Source organism: Podarcis vaucheri (genome assembly GCF_965113315.1).
Source record: "Podarcis vaucheri genome assembly, chromosome: 5".
Taxonomy (NCBI): Eukaryota; Metazoa; Chordata; class Lepidosauria; order Squamata; family Lacertidae; genus Podarcis; species Podarcis vaucheri.
The window spans coordinates 69,134,290-69,156,720 of NC_138763.1; the positions used below are offsets into that span (position 1 = coordinate 69,134,290).

At 41.6% G+C, this 22,431-nt stretch overlaps 2 long non-coding RNA genes across 3 annotated transcripts in view; both read right to left on the minus strand.

The window, feature by feature from the left end:
• The window catches only part of LOC309532194, a 47,434-nt gene extending 39,364 nt beyond the window's left edge, over positions 1-8,070 (minus strand). Inside the window, exons 1-2 of one of the 2 annotated variants that reach the window (XR_014219636.1) lie at positions 7,589-8,070; positions 7,054-7,157 (exon numbers count right to left, since the gene is read on the minus strand). This is a non-coding gene — a long non-coding RNA (uncharacterized lncRNA). The remainder of the gene's footprint in view (positions 1-7,053; positions 7,158-7,588) is intronic. The other variant, XR_014219637.1, reaches the window with a different exon arrangement.
• Positions 1-19,296, minus strand: part of LOC309532209 — a 738,788-nt gene extending 719,492 nt beyond the window's left edge. Inside the window, exon 1 of the long non-coding RNA XR_014219653.1 lies at positions 19,211-19,296. This is a non-coding gene — a long non-coding RNA (uncharacterized lncRNA). The remainder of the gene's footprint in view (positions 1-19,210) is intronic.
• Between the last annotated feature and the right edge of the window lie 3,135 nt (positions 19,297-22,431).

The following is a 22,431-nucleotide window of genomic DNA, read 5'->3' on the forward strand; positions in this document are numbered from 1 at the left end:
TGTACTGGCACAAAACTTTGTACAATCTTATGCATAAGGTTTGCCTAACTCTCAATATGTTTGCTGGTTTGCAAACACCTTTGCTAACTCATACAGTAGTTTGAAGGCACTACCAGCATGTTAAGCCTGAGAAGATGACTAAGGGGAGACACAATGAGAGTGCTCTTCAAATACATGGACTGTCACAGAGGAGATCTCTGCTGGCCCAGAGGACAGGACTATATTGAATGGGCTCAAGTTACAGGAGTGTAGATTTCAGCTGACCATTACGGGAAACATTCCCATGGTAAGAGCTGCCCAGTAATGAAATCAATTACAGTGGTGCCCCACAAGACGAATGCCTCGCAAGATGAAAAACTCGCTAGACGAAAGGGTTTTGCGGTTTTTGAGCTGCTTCGCAAGACGAATTTCCCTTGCTTCGCAAGACGAAAACATCTTGCCAGTTTGTTTCCTTTTTCTTAACACCGTTAATACAGTTGCGACTTGACTTCGAGGAGCAACTCGGTGTGGTAGCCTTTTTTGAGGTTTTTGAAGACTTTGGTGATTTTTGAAGCTTTTCCAAAACTTTTCCAACACCGTGCTTCGCAAGACAAAAAATTCGCTAGACGAAAAAACTCGCGGAACAAATTAATTTCGTCTTGCGAGGCACCACTGTATCTACAAAGGTACTGGGCTGTTCCTTCTATCCCTCTCTGGAGTTCTTGAAGCAGAAGATGGAAGAGACCCGATTCCAAGATCATGAAGGTCGGAGTCTAAAATTTTCCTTAATGCACCACTTATTGGAGTCCTAAATTAATAATGGGAAAGTCTTGCAAGCATGCAGCCCAATCACACGTATGTTTATTCATAAGCCATGGCTATTCTAATCAGTGGGCTTTATTCTAAATTAAATGTGAACAGCCTTTTCAAACAATAACCCCCTTTGTCAGTTCTGATCATTTTAGATTGCTTGTACTTTTATTTTTATAACATTGTTAACTACCTCAGTTGAGGTATGCCCCCAAATGTGTTATATAACTAACCCTGCAAATAAATGCATGAACATGAATGAGACTGCAACATTCATTACATTAGATATGCCCACAATGTTCAATTCAGGATACACAATTTCCCTCTTCAAACAAATACCACCCTCCTGACAATTTTCTTGCCAAGCATGTGTAGTTTTAATTCCATTTTGGCCGCAGAAGGGTACAGAGAATCAGGTTAAACCTTTTTCAAGCTTCCTTGTTTGATCCCACTAAGTAAGTGATATGTACAGATTTTTTTAAATAAAAAAAACCACTTACTGAAAAGCAGGGGGGCGGGGCGGAACAGGTGATTTGCTTTCTGGTAGAGAAGTTTTAATGATTAAACAAAAGAAAAGAACAAGGTACGCCACCTGCTTAAGCTGTTCACTCCTGTTCTTCTAATTTGGCTACAGGGCTGGGTAACTGAATCTTGATCCCATTTGTGGTTGGGAAATGCATACAGGTGGCCAAATATCCAATTATTTCAGTTCTAATAAAAACTACTATTGTAAAGAGAGGGGGGGGAGTTGTTTATTAAACCTCATCTTTTTCTTCAACAAAGGGATTACATCCCTGGGCAATTAAAAACAATGCTTTAATTTTGTTTGTTTATTTATATGTGTTTGATTCTGTTCTCTCTCTCTCTTTTTTGCCAATAATTAAAGGTTTTGGAAATAGTATTGATGGTAGGGAAGTAGGTTAAGGAACATCTGCACTGCCTGTGTTGCTCCATGAACACAACAGAAAACAGGAGGAGAACCCACTTATTGGCTTATATTTCCAAAAGAAAAACAAACAAACCCGCCAAGTGAATGCCATTCTGGAAACAATGAAGTCACAGATGGGACCACACCACTCTGCTTTCTCTACACCTCTGTGCACTAACCCATTTATCATAGGAAAATGTACTTTTTAATCTGGAGCTAAGTCATGCCTTGACCTCAACAACCTAGATTGATTCTGCTGCCCACGAGAGTGGATGTGGTTACTCAATACACATCTGCAAACCTTTCTACACCTTTTCTTCCTTGCACATCTCCTGGGTGAATGAAAAAGGAAGTGGTGATTGTGATCTTGGTATACACCCACCCACCAGGTCACTAGGCAGGTGTGGATACACACCCTCCATTGTAAGGACAGTTTTAATCTGTTTTCAAAGGGACACACTGTGTAGTAATGCATAATTCAATCTACAACGAACTTTTTGGTTGTTGTTTTTTTTGCAATGAAACTAGCTGAAATGCTTTTTAGGAGCAAAAAATAAATAAATGCAACAGGTTTTCCTATGAAGGGAAAAAATTACCCACTCTTCATCTGCAATAAAATGTTGTGCATTAGCAACCTAAATTGCTCACTCCAGTCTGGAGTCATTTGGAAGGTGGAATCTGAACAGAGTGAGGTGTGGTGAGGGAAGGTTGTTGCAACTGGCAAGTTTCCTGGGGAAAAGTGGGAAATCTTGCATCGCTTATTCTTGAGTTGAGTTCTTCAGCACACCTAATACACCTAATACAGTGGTACCTCAGGTTACATACGCTTCAGGTTACAGATGCTTCAGGTTACAGACTCCGCTAACCCAGAAATAGTGCTTCAGGTTAAGAACTTTGCTTCAGGATGAGAACAGAAATTGCATGATGGCAGCGCAGCAGCAGCAGGAGGCCCCATTAGCTAAAGTGGTGCTTCAGGTTAAGAACAGTTTCAGGTTAAGAACTGACCTCCAGATCGAATTAAGTTCTTAACGCAAGGTACCACTGTACAGGGATTGCAATATGGTTGAAATCATGCACAGGGTTATAGAAACAGAAAACTGAAATTGTGGTTCCTGATTTGGGCTGTTTCAATACTCTTTGATTTATAACTTATTTGCAGTTCTGACTTTAGAGGTAATGATAATCAGAAGTTAATTTAAAGCAGGAAGCTGATGCTTCTAATCTTCTCCTAGCAGTCTCACTGGATGGAAGGAGGAAGCACTCATGCCCTATAGGCTTGACCAGGTTCATTGCTGTAAGGTTAAACTATGTTACTGGTCCACAAGATATGTTTGGTTTCATATTACTCTGCTTAGGTGATGAAGCAACTTCAGCTGTTTTATTGTAAATGATTCTGTACATGGATTCAATTAGGCTTGCCATACGTCCGGAAAATACCAGACTTGCTCTTTATTGTGGGGCCTAAATGCCCATCTGGGGGGATTTTTAGAATTTAAAGCAAACTTTTTGTGTCCAGATTTTAACCTCTTGGAATATGCAACCCTAGATTCAATGGGCCTTTACTTTTGCATCTAAATACACTCCAACATTTCTTATTATGGAATAGGACTTCCCTATTTTCATCTAACAACAATAATAATTTTCTTATTTATACACCACCCATCTGACTGAGTTATCCCAGCCACCCTAGGCAGCTTCCAACATATATAACAACATAATAAAACATTAAAAAACTTCCCTATACAGGGCTGCCTTCATATGTCTTCTAAAGGTTCTATATTTACTTGTCTCCTTGGCCCAAGAGAGAGTGGCTGGGGCCTGGTAGACGGAGTATAAATAAAATAAAATAAAATAAAAACAATGGAATAGGATGTCCCTATTTTCATCGGAGTAATGTTGGTAGGTGTGTAGGTGCCCTTGCTTTGAAAGGTAGAGATGCATGTATGCTACAACTAGTTCCGATTTGAATATATGGGAAACAGAAATGCTTAACTTTGGCTTGAACAGGTCTATTTATCTAGATTCTAGAATGTAACATTATTAATAAATTTTGGAAAAAGTATATTTTGGTCTTCATCCTTTAATAATTTAATATTTAACATCATAGTTTATTGTTATGCACACACACTGTGTCTCTTACATAGTATCTGCCCCATTGTCCTTTCTAAATTAAAAGCCTGCTTTTGGAAACATCTGAGAATATAAATGTCTGAGTTGCAGCCCAGTATTACATACTGTTTTTAGGCCTCCCCTGGTGAAAATAGCCAATTCTCAATTTATTTTCATATTGTCAACAGACAAAAGAGGCAGAGGAAAAGTAATTATGAAAACCATATAAGTCTATTCTAAACAAATATTGGTTGCTGTCCTACCTTCAGGTGTTTAAATACTACTGTTGCACAATTTCCACCCCAATTTCTAAGCAGTGTGAGATTCCAGGGTTTTAAGGCATGTTTACCCATGTTGCCTTTTGGGAATGAGACACAGCGGAGACTGTGGTGTCTTTATTATATGTGGTTGACCTAAACATATATACAGCTTAGGGTCTTGTTTCTTCCACAGACACAGCTTAGGATTCAAAAAGACACCAGCTATTATACAGTGGTACCTTGGGTTAAGTACTTGATTCGTTCCGGAGGTCCGTTCTTAACCTGAAACTGTTCTTAACCTGAAGCAGCACTTTAGCTAATGGGGCCTCCTGCTGCTGCTGCACTGCCGGAGCACGATTTCTGTTCTCATCCTGAAGCAAAGTTCTTAACCTGAAGCACTATTTCTGGGTTAGCGGAGTCTGTAACCTGAAGCATATGTAACCTGAAGCGTATGTAACCTGAGGTACCACTGTATACTGACACTCTCTCCACCTTGCTGACTTTAACAGCCTGCAACCTCCCCCTCCCCCCTCCCAGGTCATATCCAACCAACTTTACTTCAAACTCTGCCTTTGTTTTCTCACTAACTAAGAGCTAGAGGACAGGTCCCACCTACTAACCTCTGGCATAGAGCTCCTCTCCAGAGCTATCTTAATGGCTCATTTTTCAGGCAATTACCTCATCAGGAGACTGGCCTGATATTTTAACCCCTGCAGTATCCAGGGGTTCAGAAGGCTTGATTAAATTCCAACACCTACTAGACCCAGGAATTCAGGGTCTCTAGCACCCACAAACTCACAACACTACTTAAGTCAATAGGAGTCAATGTTACTAGTTACAGGATTTGTTGCTCTGTGGGGGAAAGTTGACAATGAAAACTATTTGAAAACCGTATGCATTTACAGGTACTTATTATGAACAGTTAATATCTTTATCTGTGAATGTTTGGGAGTGGGAGCATGAGCATATGGAATTATACCAGAGTTTTGCTTCCTGAGGCACTAAGGTATGTTAAGGACTACAGTGGTACCTTGGGTTACAGACGCTTCAGGTTACAGAGGCTTCAGGTTACAGACTCTGCCAACCCAGAAATAGTACCTCGGGTTAAGAACTTTGCTTCAGGATGAGAACAGAAATCGCGTGGCGGCAGCGCAGTAAACCTTACTTTGTCTAAAAATGCAAGCTAAGGTTCTCAGGATTCTGTAAAAGTTAACATAGTTATCCACTGCACATGGCACAGTAGTTTTTCTAAGTCTTCTGCATTTGCTCACTACAGTGGTACCTCGGGTTACAGACACTTCAGGTTATAGACCTGTTTAGGGAAGTTTTTAAGATTTAATGCTGTATTGTTTTTAACATTTGATTGGAAGCAGCCCAGAGTGGCTGGGGAAACTCAGACAGATGGGCGGGGTATAAATAATAAATTATTATTATTATTATATTAGACGCTTCAGGTTACAGACTCTGCTAAAGCAGGAATAGTACCTTGGGTTAAGAACTTTGCTTCAGGATGAAAACAGAAATCGCGTGGCGGCAGCGGGAGGCCCCATTAGCTAAAGTGCTACCTCAGGTAAGAACAGTTTCAGGTTAAGAACGGACCTCCAGAACAAATTAAGTTCTTAACCCGAGGTACCACTGTACTGCAGATTTATAAGAACCTATTGGATATTTGTCTTGAAGGGCAAGCTGGAGAAACAGTGAAGCAAGGAGCAGGTTGGCTGACAAGTAATGAATGGAACTAAAGTATTACTGCTGGAGACAGCAGCTGTCTGGTTTCTAAGAGACGGAGTGCATTAGCTGCATGGAGGGCATGATTTCTGTAAACCTAATTTAGTTTTCTTTTATGAGAGGATGAGACCTGAGGCTGTAGAAATGTGGAGGGTTTCAAGAGGAAATGAAATTTCAGGTCTGACAGGTTATGTGTGTGCGAGAATGATGAGTCAAAGAGTTTGTTGCGTCTGGAGATGAAAGATAACCTGATGATATGTACAGAGCAGAAAGTACTATTTAACTAAGGATGCTGTGTTGCCCATCATGGAGAAGGATGCCCTACTTGGACAACTCAGAAAGCTGCTTTGCTATACTGCTATCCCACAAGCACCATGCTGTTAGAAGACATTTATTATAATTTTGATGTAGTGTTTTCTTTTTAACCTATTCTATTACTTAAAAAACACACCCTCTCTTTGCGCCATAGCATGCACTCCCTGCATCTCTACAAATCATGCCAAATCTATTAATACCCCCCACTTTTGCTTCTCTATTGCACAGCACTGTACATAGATTCCTCTGCTTAACCCCTCAGTAAACATATTGTCCCTCCCTGACCCGACACAGGTCTGAACCCCATCTCCATTAATGTAACAGGGACTGCTAGCATTATAACCAGTAAAATGAATGCAACAAACCCCATATCTGAATGCAGCCATAGAATCATGCACTTGGAAAGGACTGCCAAGGGAATCTAGTTCAGATCCCAACAAACACAGGAAACTCTTGACGATCACAAAACAAAACAGATTCTCACTTAGAGGTAAAACGAAAACATTGCCATTTATAATCAGAGAATCACAGAGTTGGAAGGGACTCTGGGAATAATTTAGTCCAACTACCTGCAATGTAGGAATTTGCAGCTGTTCATTATGGGGATCAAACCTGCAACCTTGTCAGTATCATGCTCTAGCATAACCTTGGCATTTTCTGGCTATTATTATTACAACACATAACATGCTTACAGTACTTGCAGGCAAGCTGTAAAATAAAGCTTGACTTAGATACAAGATGTCATTATGTAACATTTACTGTTGGTTTAAATAGATGTTACATAAAGCATTTATACTTTTATTCTTGCTTTACGGAGATAGCTAGGTATTTGCTCTAGCTCCTTTCCCTTTACAATAACTTGAGACAAGTGCCCTTCCTAACTTCACCCTCTATTAATTAGCAGGCTTGTTAAGAGAGTTTTACCTGAAATGTTTCCTCTGGGTGAGTGTTAGGTTCCTTTCTAGCTTTACAAAGGGCCTCATCAGAAGTCTTCACTCAAGACAGCTTCCCTCTGCAGTCACTATGACCTAGAGATAGAAGAGAAATTGGATTCCATTCATATTTAAAGACAAACCAACTTGATTCAATAGGTGAACCAGAATATAGACATCATTTGAAATTCCCACTTTTCTCAATTTCTGCAGTCAAGCAAGCTAAGGAATTTATTCAAAAGTGCTTATACAGTACTAGGGTAAGCATAAAAATGCATGCATTAGTGAAAATATCATACAAAAACCACATTTTAGGTAATATTGCTGGTTTTAAAAAAGCCTATTAGGCAAAAGTTGCATACAAAAATGCGCGTAAAGTATTGTATTAGGAGAAATGCTCACTAAACTGCTGATGATTTTCATTTTAAAAACGCAAACTGATGTGGAAGGATGCAGAACTGAATTTAAGATTATAAATATTATAAATCCTGAAAGAAACCAAAATGCACAGATTTGCCCATCCCTACCCTGTCCTCAGCTCTTCCAAAGTCTGATGCTCAAATCACTCACTATGCTCTTGGAAGCCTTCTCAGCTCTCACCTCAAGTAATTTCAGACTCCAGGTGGGCTTCCTCAGCTGCTCCTACTTCAATCTCTCTCTTTCTCTCAGATTTTTTTTTGGCTTTCAGAGTTTGTTCTTGAGTCCTGGGCTGAAGCTGTTTACAGTACACCAAAGACTGTCCAACTAACTTACTTCAAACAGTGCCGGACCTGACCTTAAATTCCTTTCAGTCAGGACTATCAAGCCAATCCATTTGTTCCTGTTGGAATTCAAAACTTTCATTGGCCTATAATTACGGACCAATAGATTTGAATGGAATGTCCACCAAATGACCAGCCATCAGCTGTCCACATTTGGATGCTACTGCTTGGTATATATATAAAAATCAAAATACAGCATGTACTCTGCCATCTTCTTAGCAACAGGGATCAACTTTGACAGTTTAACTGTCACTTGGCCCACTGCTGGCTGACCTTGTATATTTCGGCTCTAGTCAATGTAAAACACATGTTTATTCTTCTTACAGTTAACTATTTACATTCTGATCAGCATTTAAAGTATTAAAACATTCCTACAATAAAACACTTCCCAGAATATGGTTTTTATACAGAGGAGAAAGCTGTATCTGGAAGAATGGCGGCCTTCGCAATTTGTACTACAAATATTTCAAATAAGACACCTCCCTGCCAACAGAAACACGAACCAGAAAATATGGCCAAAGCCTGATAATTTGTAGAAAACACAAAAACGTGATTTTTAAATTGATAGAGTTCACAATTTTTAAATTGTGAGTTCTTAGGGGTGGCACACCAAAAACCAGGTGAAGTTGGTCCAAAGTTGCATTTCAGTCCACCATCTTGCATCAAAATGGTACCCAGCTTCCATGAAGACCACCAGCCTTATTTTGGAAGCACTCATGCTACATTTGGCAATGATATTTTGAGAGGTGGCCGAACCTATGCCAAAATATGGGCAAAGTCATGCCTAAAACATGTTTTGTACTGTCATCTTGATTCAAATTACAGCCAACAGTCCAACATTGACAAAAATTCCCACCACAATTCAGGAACCCTTGTGCCAAGTTTGGTGATGATATCTCAGGATGTGGCCATCCTGTAGTTTTTAACCAGTGTCCCCTCCCTTCTCTGATGCCTTCTTGTGTCTCTGACTCCCAGTAGCTTGCACAGCTGTTTGTTGCATCAGCCCTGGCTACAAGCACCCCAGGTGAATGGTGCCTCTGTGGCTGGCTGGGGGGTGCTTCCCAGGCCCCAGTGGGGCAGTGTGAGGAGGCACCTCTCTTTGGGGCAGCTCAGAGACCAGGGCATCAGCTGCAGCTGTCCAGAGGACTCCTCAGGAGAGAAGAGAGGAGAGGAGGCTGAGGGAACACTGTGCAAGGGGGAGTGTTCGAAAAGGGGTGAGAGGCTGCCACCTATGCAGGCAAGGGGTGACATAACCGGGCTCCTGAGCCCCACAGGGGTGCCACAGTAAGAATGTAGTTGGTCAAGAGCCGTTGACTAGAAAAGGTTGAAAACCTCTGATGTAGAGAACAGACAGACAGACAGACAATCAAGCCACTGTTCAGAATATATAGTAGACACACACCTGCATGATGTGCCCCTAAACTTGCACAACAGAGAGTTCAGTTTATCTTCTGGGTTTCTCTGCTTTGAATCCACTTAGCATCTTTCTCTACATATTACCTTGAAAAAGCACTTCATAGCTACCTTCACTGAGCCATCCATTCTTCTTGGGTCTTTTCCACATGTTTCTGCTGAAAGCAGTTTGCCACAGTTGGCTGTTTCTCCCCCATAGAGATATACGTTGCACTTAAATAAACATGATTATACCCTATGCGAAACTACAGTTTTCTCCAAATGGTAAAAATAAAGCAGCCAAAGTTTAAATTAGATTGTGGGTTGCCCAACAATTTAACTTCCAATTGGCTTGTGGTTCTTCTCCTTAGCAAGGAGATTTATGGCCCTTGAACTGGGGTTGGGGGGAATCTTTCTAAGAGGGACTGACTCTGATGGTCTGACTCTGACATGCCTGAAAGGGAGACGGAGCTGGATGGATCATCCATAATACTAATCTGGGTGTGTGTGTATGTGTCAGTCAGTCAGTACATAGTGTCAGTCAGAACAATGTATTATTTGTGCAGGTAAGATACTGGAAACATATTTAAAGATCCAATCCTATGCATACTTTTCTAGGAGTTAAGTCTGAATAAACACAGTGGGACTTGCTCCTGAGTAAGCATGCATTGGGCTGGGCCATCACAGAGCAATCTTGAAGCAGCTTGTAGGATGAAGGGAGTGGTGGAGCTACCACTGTATTCACATCCTTGCCAACTCCTTCTGTTCGGGGTGGAAGGTGGTGGCATGTTTTTCTCGTTGCCCCAGCTTCAGGCTGGCACAACAGAGGAACTGTAGATGCTTTGGATCCAGGCAGGCACAGGCAACCTCAGCCTGCCAGATGTTTGGGGACTACAATTCCCATCATCCCTGACCACTAGTCCTGTTAGCTAAGGATCATGGGAGTTGCAGTCCCAAAACATCTGGTGGGCCGAGGTTGCCTATGCCTGATCCAGGGGGTCCATGGCCAGTCAAGATCCACCCTGCCCCCTTTTAGGTGCCTTCTGCCCACTCCCACTACCAGGAACCTTTTACTCATGGACCAATGGTCTGACACAATACAAGGCAGCTTCCTATGTTCCTAAACATTGACCCCTCTAGCCCAATATTGTCTATTGAACTCTGGCTGTCAGTGACTCTCCAGAGTCTCAAGCGGGTCTTTCACAACACCTGCTATTTGACCCTTTTAACAGGATATGCCAAGGACTGAACCAGGGATCTTCCGCATGTGAAAAGCATTGCTCTACTGATAAGCTATGGTTCTTTCCTTGGAAGGATATGCCAGCACTAAAGGGCAAGCCTTCTTTTTAAATGAAGCAGCAGCAAACACAAGTAAGGCCACCCCTTTGCAAAAGCACTTGCCCTCCCTACCCATCACATGAGGATTACATTTCGCTCCCCTATAGCACTGACGACAAAAACTAGTTGTAATTTTTTTTAAAAAAACAAAAACTTAAAAAGATAATAATTTAGAGAGCTCCGTGTCACATTACATATTTATGTGTGCCATTAAGATGATGAAGTATGGCTAACCCTTTGCATGCCTGCTGATATTGCTGTCAAAATTGATCCCCCTCAAGCTATTTTTTTTTTGCTCTGAAGGGAAAAGGGAAACAGATTTATGTATAACGCACTGGTAGTCTTGTCAGGCAGCTGTGACTGATGTGTGCTCAGTCGGGAACTCTGCTTGTCTGCCTCTCCATAATGTGCCACTTGGCCCACAGTAATTATTCCTTTCCCCCCAACCCAGCCCCACTATATTCAGAAAAGATCAGCAGCATCAATTCTTGTGGATCATGCCATTCAGCTAGAATGGGGGATGCTGTGACCTGCGGCACTAATTTGGTGTCAGCTGTAGAAGTAGCTAAACAACAGGAACAGGAAATAAGTACCCAAGGCTTGCCAGCTGCCAGCCAAATTCCAACCTGCTTAAATGACTTTCTAGTCCAACTTGCTAAAAACTGTGATCTTGAGTTAAAGATAGCACATTGCAAATAACATAGGGCAAAGGTTGGTTTGAACTGAATGGACCCTTAGTTTTAGTTTACCAAACTTGGAATAGCCACATAAGTCTTGTTTATTTATGGATTGACAGTACAAAATACTGGGCATCTACTCTAAGGTGCCAAGCACCCTCAATTTTCTAAGCACAAAGAGAGACCAGAAGACCCTTGATAGCAGGTTGCTTGTCTGTTTGGCATGCACAGTATATTTAGGGATATGCTGAAATGAGAGACTGTGGACAAAATAAGGACTTAGCATCTCTCCTTTAAACTGAACAAATGCACTACTGGCAGGCTGGATTCTGGGTTAGGCCCAAAGCCTAACCAGAATTCAGTGTCCACTAAACTTCTAGAAATTAATGTTTGTAGACCAACCTTCATTAATGTCCCAATGCTTTCTCTACTACGTTAGTATTAGTCATGTTCCATTGATGCAAACTGAAAGTATTAAGTGTCCAAGTGTTCCATTAATGTCGGTACACCAAAGACATGACTTGATGATTCTTCCTGGTGTCCAGCCTGTTATGCTTGCTTTTGACAGACCCTGCTCCATCAATGTGGGCTGCTCCATAAGTGTGAATGGGGCATTGTCCCACCAACCTCAGCCTATTCTCAACCAGCCCTCCCCATCCTTTTTACTTATGCGTCCAGATGTCAGGGACTGGGCAGAAGAGGAGGGCACTGGAGGGGGTGTGTGATGTCAAGAAGGAGACCACCTCCCCATCCTGACCCTTCCAGGGAGACAGTGTAGATTTACAACAGTGGTTTGTGGGAGGTCACAGCTCTGCTGTGCCTCTCCCAACTGCGGCTCCTATGCCTGCTCTTGAGAGCGGCAGAAGCGGCGGTGGATGGACCAGCGGCCCCAAAAGGAGCCCTTTTGGGCTGCTGCTCCTTCCTCCTCCTTCACCTTTGCCACTGTTGGCGACGGAGGAACAAACAGCCCGAAAGCAGCCCTTTTAGGCTGCTTGTTGTTCCTCTGCCGCTGCTGCCACCACCAGGTTTGTGGTGTGGTGAATCGACTTATACTCGAGTCAATAAGTTTTCTGTGCTAAAATTAGGTGCCTCGGCTTATATTCTGGTCAGCTTATACTCGAGTATATACGGTAGATCCTGACATCCATTAATTTCTTGGGTTTAGGGGGTTCTTCCATCCTCATCTTGTAACAGTATAGCTCCCTAAATAGAAGTGATTTCAGTGAGTAGGTCCTGTGAAACTTCCAGCACTAGGTATTTTCATCTGTTTCTTCCTTGGGATGCTTCAATGAATTTAAGCCCTGGGTAGCCTATTTATTAATTGAACCTGAAGCTTCATTTATTAAAAAAAATAAATTAAATTAAAATTTAAAGCATCTCACTGCTTGGCTTTAATGAGTACTTTTGTTGGAAACAAATATGTCCCTCCTGTAAAGTTAAACGGACTGAGTTGGACTGCTCAAAATTAAAATGATTTGAAAAGCTAATCTTCTCAATTCCCAAAGCAAGTCATTAGCTGCTTTCATATCACTTAATTTTGCTAATAGAGCGGAATGTAATGTTCTTCACTGCCAAGAAAGAACACTTAACTTTAGGGGGAAAGCATATTGTTCTCATTAATGAAAGAAGAAAATAAATTAACAAAAAAGTTTATTTTTATGGCAATTAAGTCTTCTATAGAATCAGCATAAAATCCAGTTTTAATAATTAACCTTATATCTGGAGCAGAAAACCAAGACAAGAGGATAGGACAGAATGGTTGCTTGACCGCATACAAGTAAACCTTTCTTTCAGCTGTGATGCTCTAGGAATTGATGAAGGCAAAGTTTACAGCAGGGATGAGTCATCTCAGTCCTGGGGTGGGGAGCAAATGCAGATGTCTAGGCTTCTTTGTTTGGCCTTCAGATTGTTCTCATGCACACCCTGCTCCACTCCTGATTCACATCCTTATTGAGTGTTTTTGTCTGGCTGGAATGTATCCTGGAACTCTGATACAGCCTCTTACCTATCTGGAAGGAGAGGGATGGTTGGATGAGTGTGTGCAGAAGAAAACCTATTGTGCAAAGGTACAATGTACCTTAATTGCTCTGTAAATTCCGCCCTCTAGCTCTACCCACCACTGCAGAGGCATAGCTCGGAGGGATGGTGGGCGGGACACACTAGGCGCCACACCATGGGGGTATGGCACTTACCATGGGGCCTGCAGCACACCTGAGCCATGCGTCTCTCCTGGGAGTGATGCGGTAGCTCTGGCACCTGCAGGCTCCACACTGCCCAAAATGGCAGTGTGGGGCTTGCACTTGCCCACCACCTCCCCCTCAGCTGTAGGGCGGCTAAGGGGGAGGCGACAGGTGGACTGCATGAAAGCTGTGTGCTGCCCGAAACAGCAGTGTGGGGCTTGCATGCGCCCACCACCTCCCTCCCAGCCACCCTACCGCTGAGAGGGAGGCAGTGAGCAGACTCCTTGGAGGCTCCACTGGGTGCCCTGCCCCAGCTCGCCCCGTGCCATGGACAGCTCACCCCACCCCTGGGGTCAGGGCATATGTGCTGCCCCAAGCACCCTTGCTGCTAGCTACACCATTGCATCATTGGCATGGGTTTCTCAGATGGGAATGCAGCCCTTGGATCGTAAAAGGTTCCCCCACCCCTGGTTTAGAGAGAGAGAGCTTCCATGAGGCAAGAAGAGACCATTGCCTCAGGTGGGGGTGGATGAGCACCCTCATCCCAGCAGAGTTTCTTTCCACTCACAGCCCTTGGATGTGGGATGAGGAAGCACAATCCCTAGTTGAACCGCTTGACGTTTTCCTCTAATGCAAGTTCGGCCCTGGATGAGACCAAGCAAAATGCTTTCATTCATATTAATAGTGCAGCTGGGTTATTGGATCTTTTAAAATTGTAAGTAGTCTAATATATTTGTAATGGTAACTCTCTAAGCACTTATTAACCTCTTTATTGTGAACACATGTGGGCAAGGAAGGAAGAAATGTATAAAAAAATCTTGCATAAAGTAGGAAGAGATAAAGGAAAGAATAGGCCTTCTTCCCTCTACTCTCAAATTATCGATCCACTCATTACAAATGATCATGTATGAACAAACACAGAACAGGAAGAGATGTTGCAAGACCCAGGTGGGCAGATGCAAACAGATATGAGATCATAGTATCGGTTTCCTACTCATGCAACTCCCTACACAATTATGTAGCTTTCTACAAGTTGTTATGCTCTGGATCTAGTCAAGTCTTCAATATGTTCCTGGGAGGCTCATAAACAGAGCATGATGTAATAGCAGTAAAGAGGATTCTCTGATCCTATAGATATGGGAAGTGTTCTAGTAACAGGTAAATGCATCTGCGTCCTGCTGAAATTTGAAGAACCATGGTTCATTAATGAGTGGCTTTTGAAAACTAATGAAAGCCTGATCAATTGTTTACAATGGAAGTTTAAAGCTAATTGTTTTCCTCTCCTTGTCTGAAGTTATACATGCAAGAATCTAAGTCGTTAGTATGAATTACAATGTTTCTAGCAGTGCATATCGTTCCACATTATCTTGTGTCTCGTTGCACCAGTACATAACAAAAAGGCTCCATTTCTCAATGAAATGATTATTCTTCCCCATACTCTTTGTATTGTCCTCCAGTGTTAGTGCATTGATTATTTCCACCAAGTGTAACTAATAGTTGTGTGGGCTATTAGCAGTCCTCTAACGATACTAAATCTTTAGCATACCTATTAGATATGCTGGTAAGTCACACCTAATAGTGATTTCTATCTATTATAACAGCTGTTCAGTAATATCATATCTTTGAGCAAGACCAAAAAACATGGTATCGATCACCATTAATTGCTTTAGACTTCCAACATAAACTATTTAATCTCCCATAAATAGTGAGGGTGTTCAATCAATCAATCAATCAATCAATCAATATTTCACAGCAGTGCTGTTTGTTTGCTGTGAAACCTACTGTCACAAATATTTTCATGCAGATACAGGTATTTCATGTCCCAGATCTCTTCGTGTTGAGCTTGATAGGTTTTAATTGCTGTTATCTATGGTCATAATACCATAAATTTCGCTCCGTGATTTCTGAGACTGATCTTTTAGCATTAGAGATTCAAATTCGGTGTTTTCTCAAATAGGGTCATGTTTTAACTTCTGGGTAGTTCATAGTTGTCCAATATAAAGGATCTGTTTCTAAACAATTTTTAATCTTAGTCAATCTATACATTTTCCAGAAATGAAAATTGCCTGGCAAAGTTGCTTTTTTACATTTATTCTTTATAAAATAAAGTTGTTATTGGGGATAATCCAGGACTTAATTTTCTCTTGACTTTACTGTGCAGCAAGCAAAGCTTTTGTACACGGGATAGTTCTAATCAACTCTTAAATAAATAAATAAACCCCAAAAAATAATGTTCTCTTTTTCAAGTGGGATGGACATATAGTTCATTGGGTCCAGAAAATCCTGTTGGCAACTGTTTTCTCGCCATCTTTGGTACCCTCCCCTGGACATTTTCCAATTTGTTAATATCCTTTTAAGACTGCAATGCCCATAACTGGACACAGTACTCCAAGGTGAGGTCAGACCAAACAATAATAATGTTCTTTTTCTCACAGTCTTTGCACATAACTCTGTTGATGCAACCTAAGATTGCATTAGCTTTTTTGTTGCCACATCACATTGCTCATGTTTAGCTAATATATACAACATAGTATGTACAACTGCTGCTGCCATTCCCAAGAGTCAGGGAGATTCATTGTTAAGATGGGCAAAGTTTGTTTCACCCACTGCTTCCAATAGGCTGGAAACTGTGGGAGTTCTGTTGGGTCTTGAATGTGCCTGCAGAGATTCAATGAAATGTAAAAAGACAGTGCATAGTTTCACCATTTGCCCTCTACAAAACACAGACTTCAGCCAAGACCAGAAGATTCTAGAAGTGTCTCCTTTGGCTCCACCAGGCAAGCAAGTAATTGAAGAAAGAATAGGGAGGACTTTGATCTCAGTGAGGTGCTAATTTGTAAGATCTGGAGGCTGTTAGGAACTTAGGAAGCAAGGAATCAGTACATAAACAATGACCTTTATCTCGAAGGCCATTACTGACGCATTACTCTCTGGATACATTCATTTACACAAGTTTTTGAAGACAAGACAATGTGTCAATAAAGGAATTAGACCAGACACCTTGAGTCCATCACATTTATCTCAGTTTGCTGACAGGAACAGTAGGTGACACTAAGTCACAGAAAATACTTCAAAGTCTCCTGGGCCCTAGGTTTTCCACAGAAGCCAAACAACATTTACTGCTTTGGTAACAACAAACAATGTGTTGGGATAATGCAGCTGTAAGATGAAAGCCTAGTCCACTTAGCAAACACAAAGCTTTCACATCCAGTATTCTTTAACCAGATTTAATTCAATTGCCGTTGGCTTTTGAAAATTGAAATTATTTCTAACTTTCATCTTGACCATTTTGAAAGGAACACTTATTTTTTAAAAGGATGTAGCAAGGTTGAGAACTAGGATGTTTAAAGCCATGAAAAGCCAGAGTATTTGCTTCATGCTGTTTAGAACAAACACAGCATGTGGTGTGACTAAAAGGTGAGGATCATTTACCAGGAAAAAAACACCCCTAATTTTCTCTGTAATAATTTGGACTTCTGCAAACAATAAGTTTTTCTTCCCAATCCTCCGCAATATACAATTTATAATTGTTTGTAGCAATGGAATAGTTCTCAAAATTGTGCAGGGCTTCCAAGATGCTATGAAACAGAAAACCCAGGTGAGCTGAGCCTGCTTTTAATAAAGAACTAGGTTCTCCCTTGAATAAATCTCCTGTTTACTTAATGCTGTTGGTGGTCAAATCTAAAACTGGCAGGGTCTTTCAATAAAAAAAATAAAAATAAACTTTTGCATTTAACCTACCAGAAAGCTGAAATATCGGTCATTTGAAAAGTGATTCTGATAAACAACAGCAACAATTCTATTATCACCTCTTTTAATAATGAACTTAGGTGGTGAGGCCAGCAGGACAGTAGCTACAATAAGGCCACTGAGAAACAAGAAGGATAAACGGGTATGCAATGTCAGCAGAAGTACAACACACATCTAAAACAAAAATTTCAAGGGGGTCAACTCCATCAATAGCCCAGTGAGAACTGAACATGCTTAATAGGTGTGGAATGTAGAGTGGCATGTCATATCACACACGGAGAGAACCCTCCCATTCTCTCTTTTTCTTTTCCATCTTAGAAAAATAGTACATGGTTGGGGGGTGGGAGTGGAATGACATGCTTGACTGGATGGAAATAGAGGTACTATTTTTTTAGGAAGAAGGTCAGGAAATATTGCAACGTTTTGTTACAGGTCACACATATTCATAATTATCCTGCTTTAAACAGTCTTTCAGAACACCTTACAAAGATTAAGAAGACCAGTAAAATTATATGAAGAATAGCCAAAGCGTTAAAACAATGCTAAAAGCGGTTAATAAAAGAGGTTGTTAAAACAGCATATAGTTTATTTCGTTGACACCAGTGTAGGCCTGTTGACTTTCGGTTGAAGAAGGTGACGAGTAAGGCTGCTTGTCCTAGAGCTCCATGGTCTGTTTTAATTTGTTTTAATTTTGAATAGTTTTAAAGTCAGTTGACTCAGCTGTTAAATGTTAATTGAAACATACAGGCAATGAGCATATCTGTTTTATCTATTTTACTTTTACATGGGCTTAAGAGCCATATATTTTAATTGGAGGGCAGGCGGTGGGATAACGGCTGTTTTGACTCAGCACTTAGCTCAATTGAAGGACACTGCAGTTTTAATATGGCTACCACACAAGCACAGACCTGCAGTGCTTCAGATAAATCGTCCAGAACTCCATTGCCATATTTAGTCCAGAAATCTACGCTAGACTCTTGTGAATCAACAACTGGAGCAGCCAGAGCAAGAGAGGCAGAAGTCACTGTACAGCATTTGTGGCAAGATGCAATTCATTTGTCTTCTACGGACAGTCCTGGTTCTTTACATGCTGAATGTGCAAGAAATGGGTCTGGTGATGCCTGATCTCATATAAGATGTTTTGCAGCATATTCCTCTAATGAAAGCTTAACCAACTTTAATCTGATAACTTTCATTTGATCAATTGATCCGGACTTGTCAGGAGCCAATACATATGCTCCCAAGCAACCTCAGCTTCCTCCATATAACAAAACCTCAACCATGCATAGTAACAATTTTGGCATAATAGACTTGGCCACAACAGAGGCTGAAACTCCCTCACCGTGGGAACTTTCACATGACCAATGTCTCTTGACAAAAGAAACAGCAGAGGGAATCTCTAGCAAAACCAACGTATTGGAAAATGAATTTCCAGTTCAAATGCCATCACTAATACTTCTATAGTAAAGTACTACGGCTAGCCATCCTCATCCTCATTGTCACTGTCAATCATCAAGTGTGTTTATAAATCACTTCCCATAAAACAACCTTAAGCAATTCAACTATTTGCATTTAAAAGGCTTGTGGGAAGAGTGCTGAAGTATTTCCACATAGCAAACACTACTGTACTAGATAGGCATTTTTTTATTAGTAAGATTGTTTGTTAATGTGGCAACTAATGTTTCCTCAATAGGAGCTAATAGCTGAGATTGATCTTAAGTATTAGTCATAAGATGGAGGAAGGGGCTTATGTAAGGCATGCAAAGTAGTAGTAATACAGTGGTACCTCGCAAGACGAATGCCTCGCAAGACAAAAAACTCGCTAGACGAAAGGGTTTTTTGTTTTTTGAGCTGCTTCACAAGACGATTTTCCCTACGGGCTTGCTTCGCAAGACGGAAACGTCTTGCAAGTTTGTTTCCTTTTTCTTAACACCGTTAATACAGTTGCGACTTGACTTCGAGGAGCAACTCATAGAACACGGTGTGGTAGCCTTTTTTGAGGTTTTTAAAGACTTTGGTGATTTTTGAAGCTTTTCCAAAACTTTCCCGACACCGTGCTTCGCAAGACGAAAAAAATCGCAAGGCGACAAAACTCGCGGAACGAATTAATTTTGTCTTGCGAGGCGCCACTGTAATAATAATAATAATAATAATAATAATAATAATTTATTATTTATACCCCACCCATCTGGCTTCCTCAGCCACTCTGGGCGGCTTCCAACAAAACATTAAAAATACATTAAAACATCAGTCATTATAAGCTTCCCTAAACAGGGCTGCCTTCATATGTCAGATAGTTGTTTCTTTCTTTGACATCTGAAGGGAGGGCGTTCTACAGGGAGGGTGCCGCTACCGAGAAGGCCCTCTGCCTGGTTCCCTGCAACTTCACTTCTCACAGTGAGGGAACCACCAGAAGGCCCTCGGAGCTGGACCTCAGTGTCCAGGCAGAATGATAGGGGTGGAGACGCTCCTTCAGATATACTGGGATCAAAAGAAGCATTTTGGGGGACAGAGAAGAATGAAGCATAGAGAGAAGAATGAGCTGAAGGCTGGAAGCATTTTGGGTCCAAACTAGAGATGACCTTAACTTGAAGTCTATGGTTTGTTTTTAACCATATTCCCCCAGCAATGATTTTCATTGGGACAGCTGCGCACAGGGAGGGGAAGTTAATCCTTTGCTGTCTTGGTGTAGTCATGATGAAAATTCCTACTGCTATAGCTCTTAATAATGGCACTGCCATATTTAGCATCAAGGTTGGCATTGGATCTGCTGTCTGGTAGGCATGCAAGTGCTGCTTCCCCTCCACCTATGCTTGGCTTCTAAATAAGCCAAACACACACACACACACACACACACACACACACACACACACCACAAAAACAGCAATCATAATTCTTCAGTGTTTTCCCCCTCCAATAGAAGCCAAATCCAGATAGTGCTGCCCCTGGATCTTTTCACTGCTCAGGGAAGTGGGGTGCTTGTAAAAACAGTAAGTGTCATTACAGCATATAAAACTTTCTTTATATTGTTATATTGTTTAACAGATTATGTATTGCAGCCTGATTAACTGATTCTTTTGGCTTGGCCAGTACAGATATCAGACCAAGAGCTGCAAGACAGTTTTGCAGAAGAGGATAGAGAAAGCAAGGGTTGCGTAGCTCCTTAGAGCTTCCACATCTTCCTCAAGTCCCTCATGTTGTTCTTACAACAGCAAGAGGATTTGATACACTGCTTCTTCCCTACCTATTCCTCCCCCTTTATCCCCAACTCTTCTAGCTGAGTTATGCTGGAGTTACAACTCAAGTCTGAACTGCGCAAATGTTGTTCTTTTGGCACACTAGGAAAGTTTATGGGCTAGGTCGCTTCTCCACCCCCCCTCTCCTGCTAAAGCACTACTTTTTAAAAAGAGCAAACTGCCTGTATTTACACTGTCACTCCTGAAAGTTCCACGTAGATTATTATCTATGTACCAGGCTGACAAACGGTTTCAGCCTGCCAACAGTCACTCCAGAATAAAGTATATATAATTTGAACTTATACTTATGATTGTCGGCAACCGGCTCCCAAACACTTTATTCAGTAAACAACTTGCACATTAGACAGAATGGTGATCAGACTAACAGAGTCTTTTCACTGTAGTGTGTGTGTGTGTGTGTGTGTGTGTGTGTGTAAGCACGTGCACCCACACAGCCATCCTATGTTTCAATATGAAGTTTGCCAGCCATGGGCAAGCTTATTATTTAGTAAGTATAGACCAGCAGTCTAAATGCGGTTTTCAGAAGTTATCCTGTCCCAAAACGAAAATTTTCAAGGGCTAATATGAATTTTGATTGTGAACCTATAAGATAAATAGGATCATCTTAAAAGATGGTCCTGGTTGCTGGCAGGCCCTCAACTCAGACCCCCCCCCCCAGCGTGGGTGGAGTAATACCCTCACGCCAGGGTGGCTCCACCATCACCCCAGGCCTATTGGCCAATCATTTTGAATGGGGTGATCGTGAGGGGGTATAAAGGCTGCAGCACGACGTGTGCCAAGCACCTGCTTCGCACTGTCCGAAGTCCGATTGAGGGGCTAGAGCCATGCTAGGCCTCTGGGAACACCGAGGAAAGCTGCAGGCGGGTTCCCCTGATGTGGCTCCCTCTTTTGGTGGTTTACCTTTACTGACTTCCTGCAAAGGGGGCAGGAGTCTGATATAGTCTTTTGCCAATGCCTAAGCCAATACTGCTCACATTTGCTGTAATCAATAAAGTTGTGACCTAAATTTTGCCCAATAACCTTAAACCAAAATTCTGTGTCAGTGTGAATTTCTTTATTCTAAAAGGGGGGCTGGCTTGGGGGCCTTGACACGCAAGTACTGGGCAATTTGACACAGTCTGTTTCTTCTATATATAAGCAGTCTCCCCCACCCCCACCTCCTGGCCACACCACCCAAACATGGAAAATTCACTAACATGGACTTGAGGATCGAAGACACCACTAGTCATTCTCACGGCTACAGTGGTTTGGAAGTGTCATGAGATCAGTGGTATTTTCAGATCAAACGACAGACTTCCCCTCACCCATCACTGAAAGGAATGCTGGTGCCCAATCTTAATTGTGAAAATGTTTTGATTGCTTTTATTGTTCATGCCTTAAGCTCTACACTTAATAGAGTTGGGTTTTCTTTCTTTTTTTGGCAATGGAATGCCTTTGCGTCTTTAGGAAATAATAGGTCCAGGATGGGTCACATGCAAAGATTTGTTCATGCATCTGGAAGATTCCTACCACTTGCACCTCCAGAAAGGTTGGCAGTTCTTTTGGAGTGGCATCCAATGGGACACAAGAGACTGCTGTCACAAGTTAAAATGTTCAACACTTCCATTTCATATGGAAGCATTTTAGGTTTATACATACACTGAGCTTTGGGGGACTCAGCCAAAAATATAATCCTGAGGATTATAGTTCAGTCTTTTCAGGTGATTCACATTGCTCAATGAGAAGTATTACCCAGCACTGGGTCATTCCTGTTGCTAAATGAGAGGCATTATACATTGGTGGACAATTCCTTTGTGTTAATTCTCGCCTATCTCTATTACCATAGGTGAAGAGAGACAGGAGAGGATGAATACACCACTCTTAATAGCATTTTCATGTTGCATGACAGTTTGGTGAATCCCGCCATCAAGACAACCTCTTAATCAAAATGTGTCAAGAAGAACAGGGATGTTGCAAAACTCAACACAAATGCATGACTTGATTTGACTTATATTGCATATAAATCACCAGCCTGA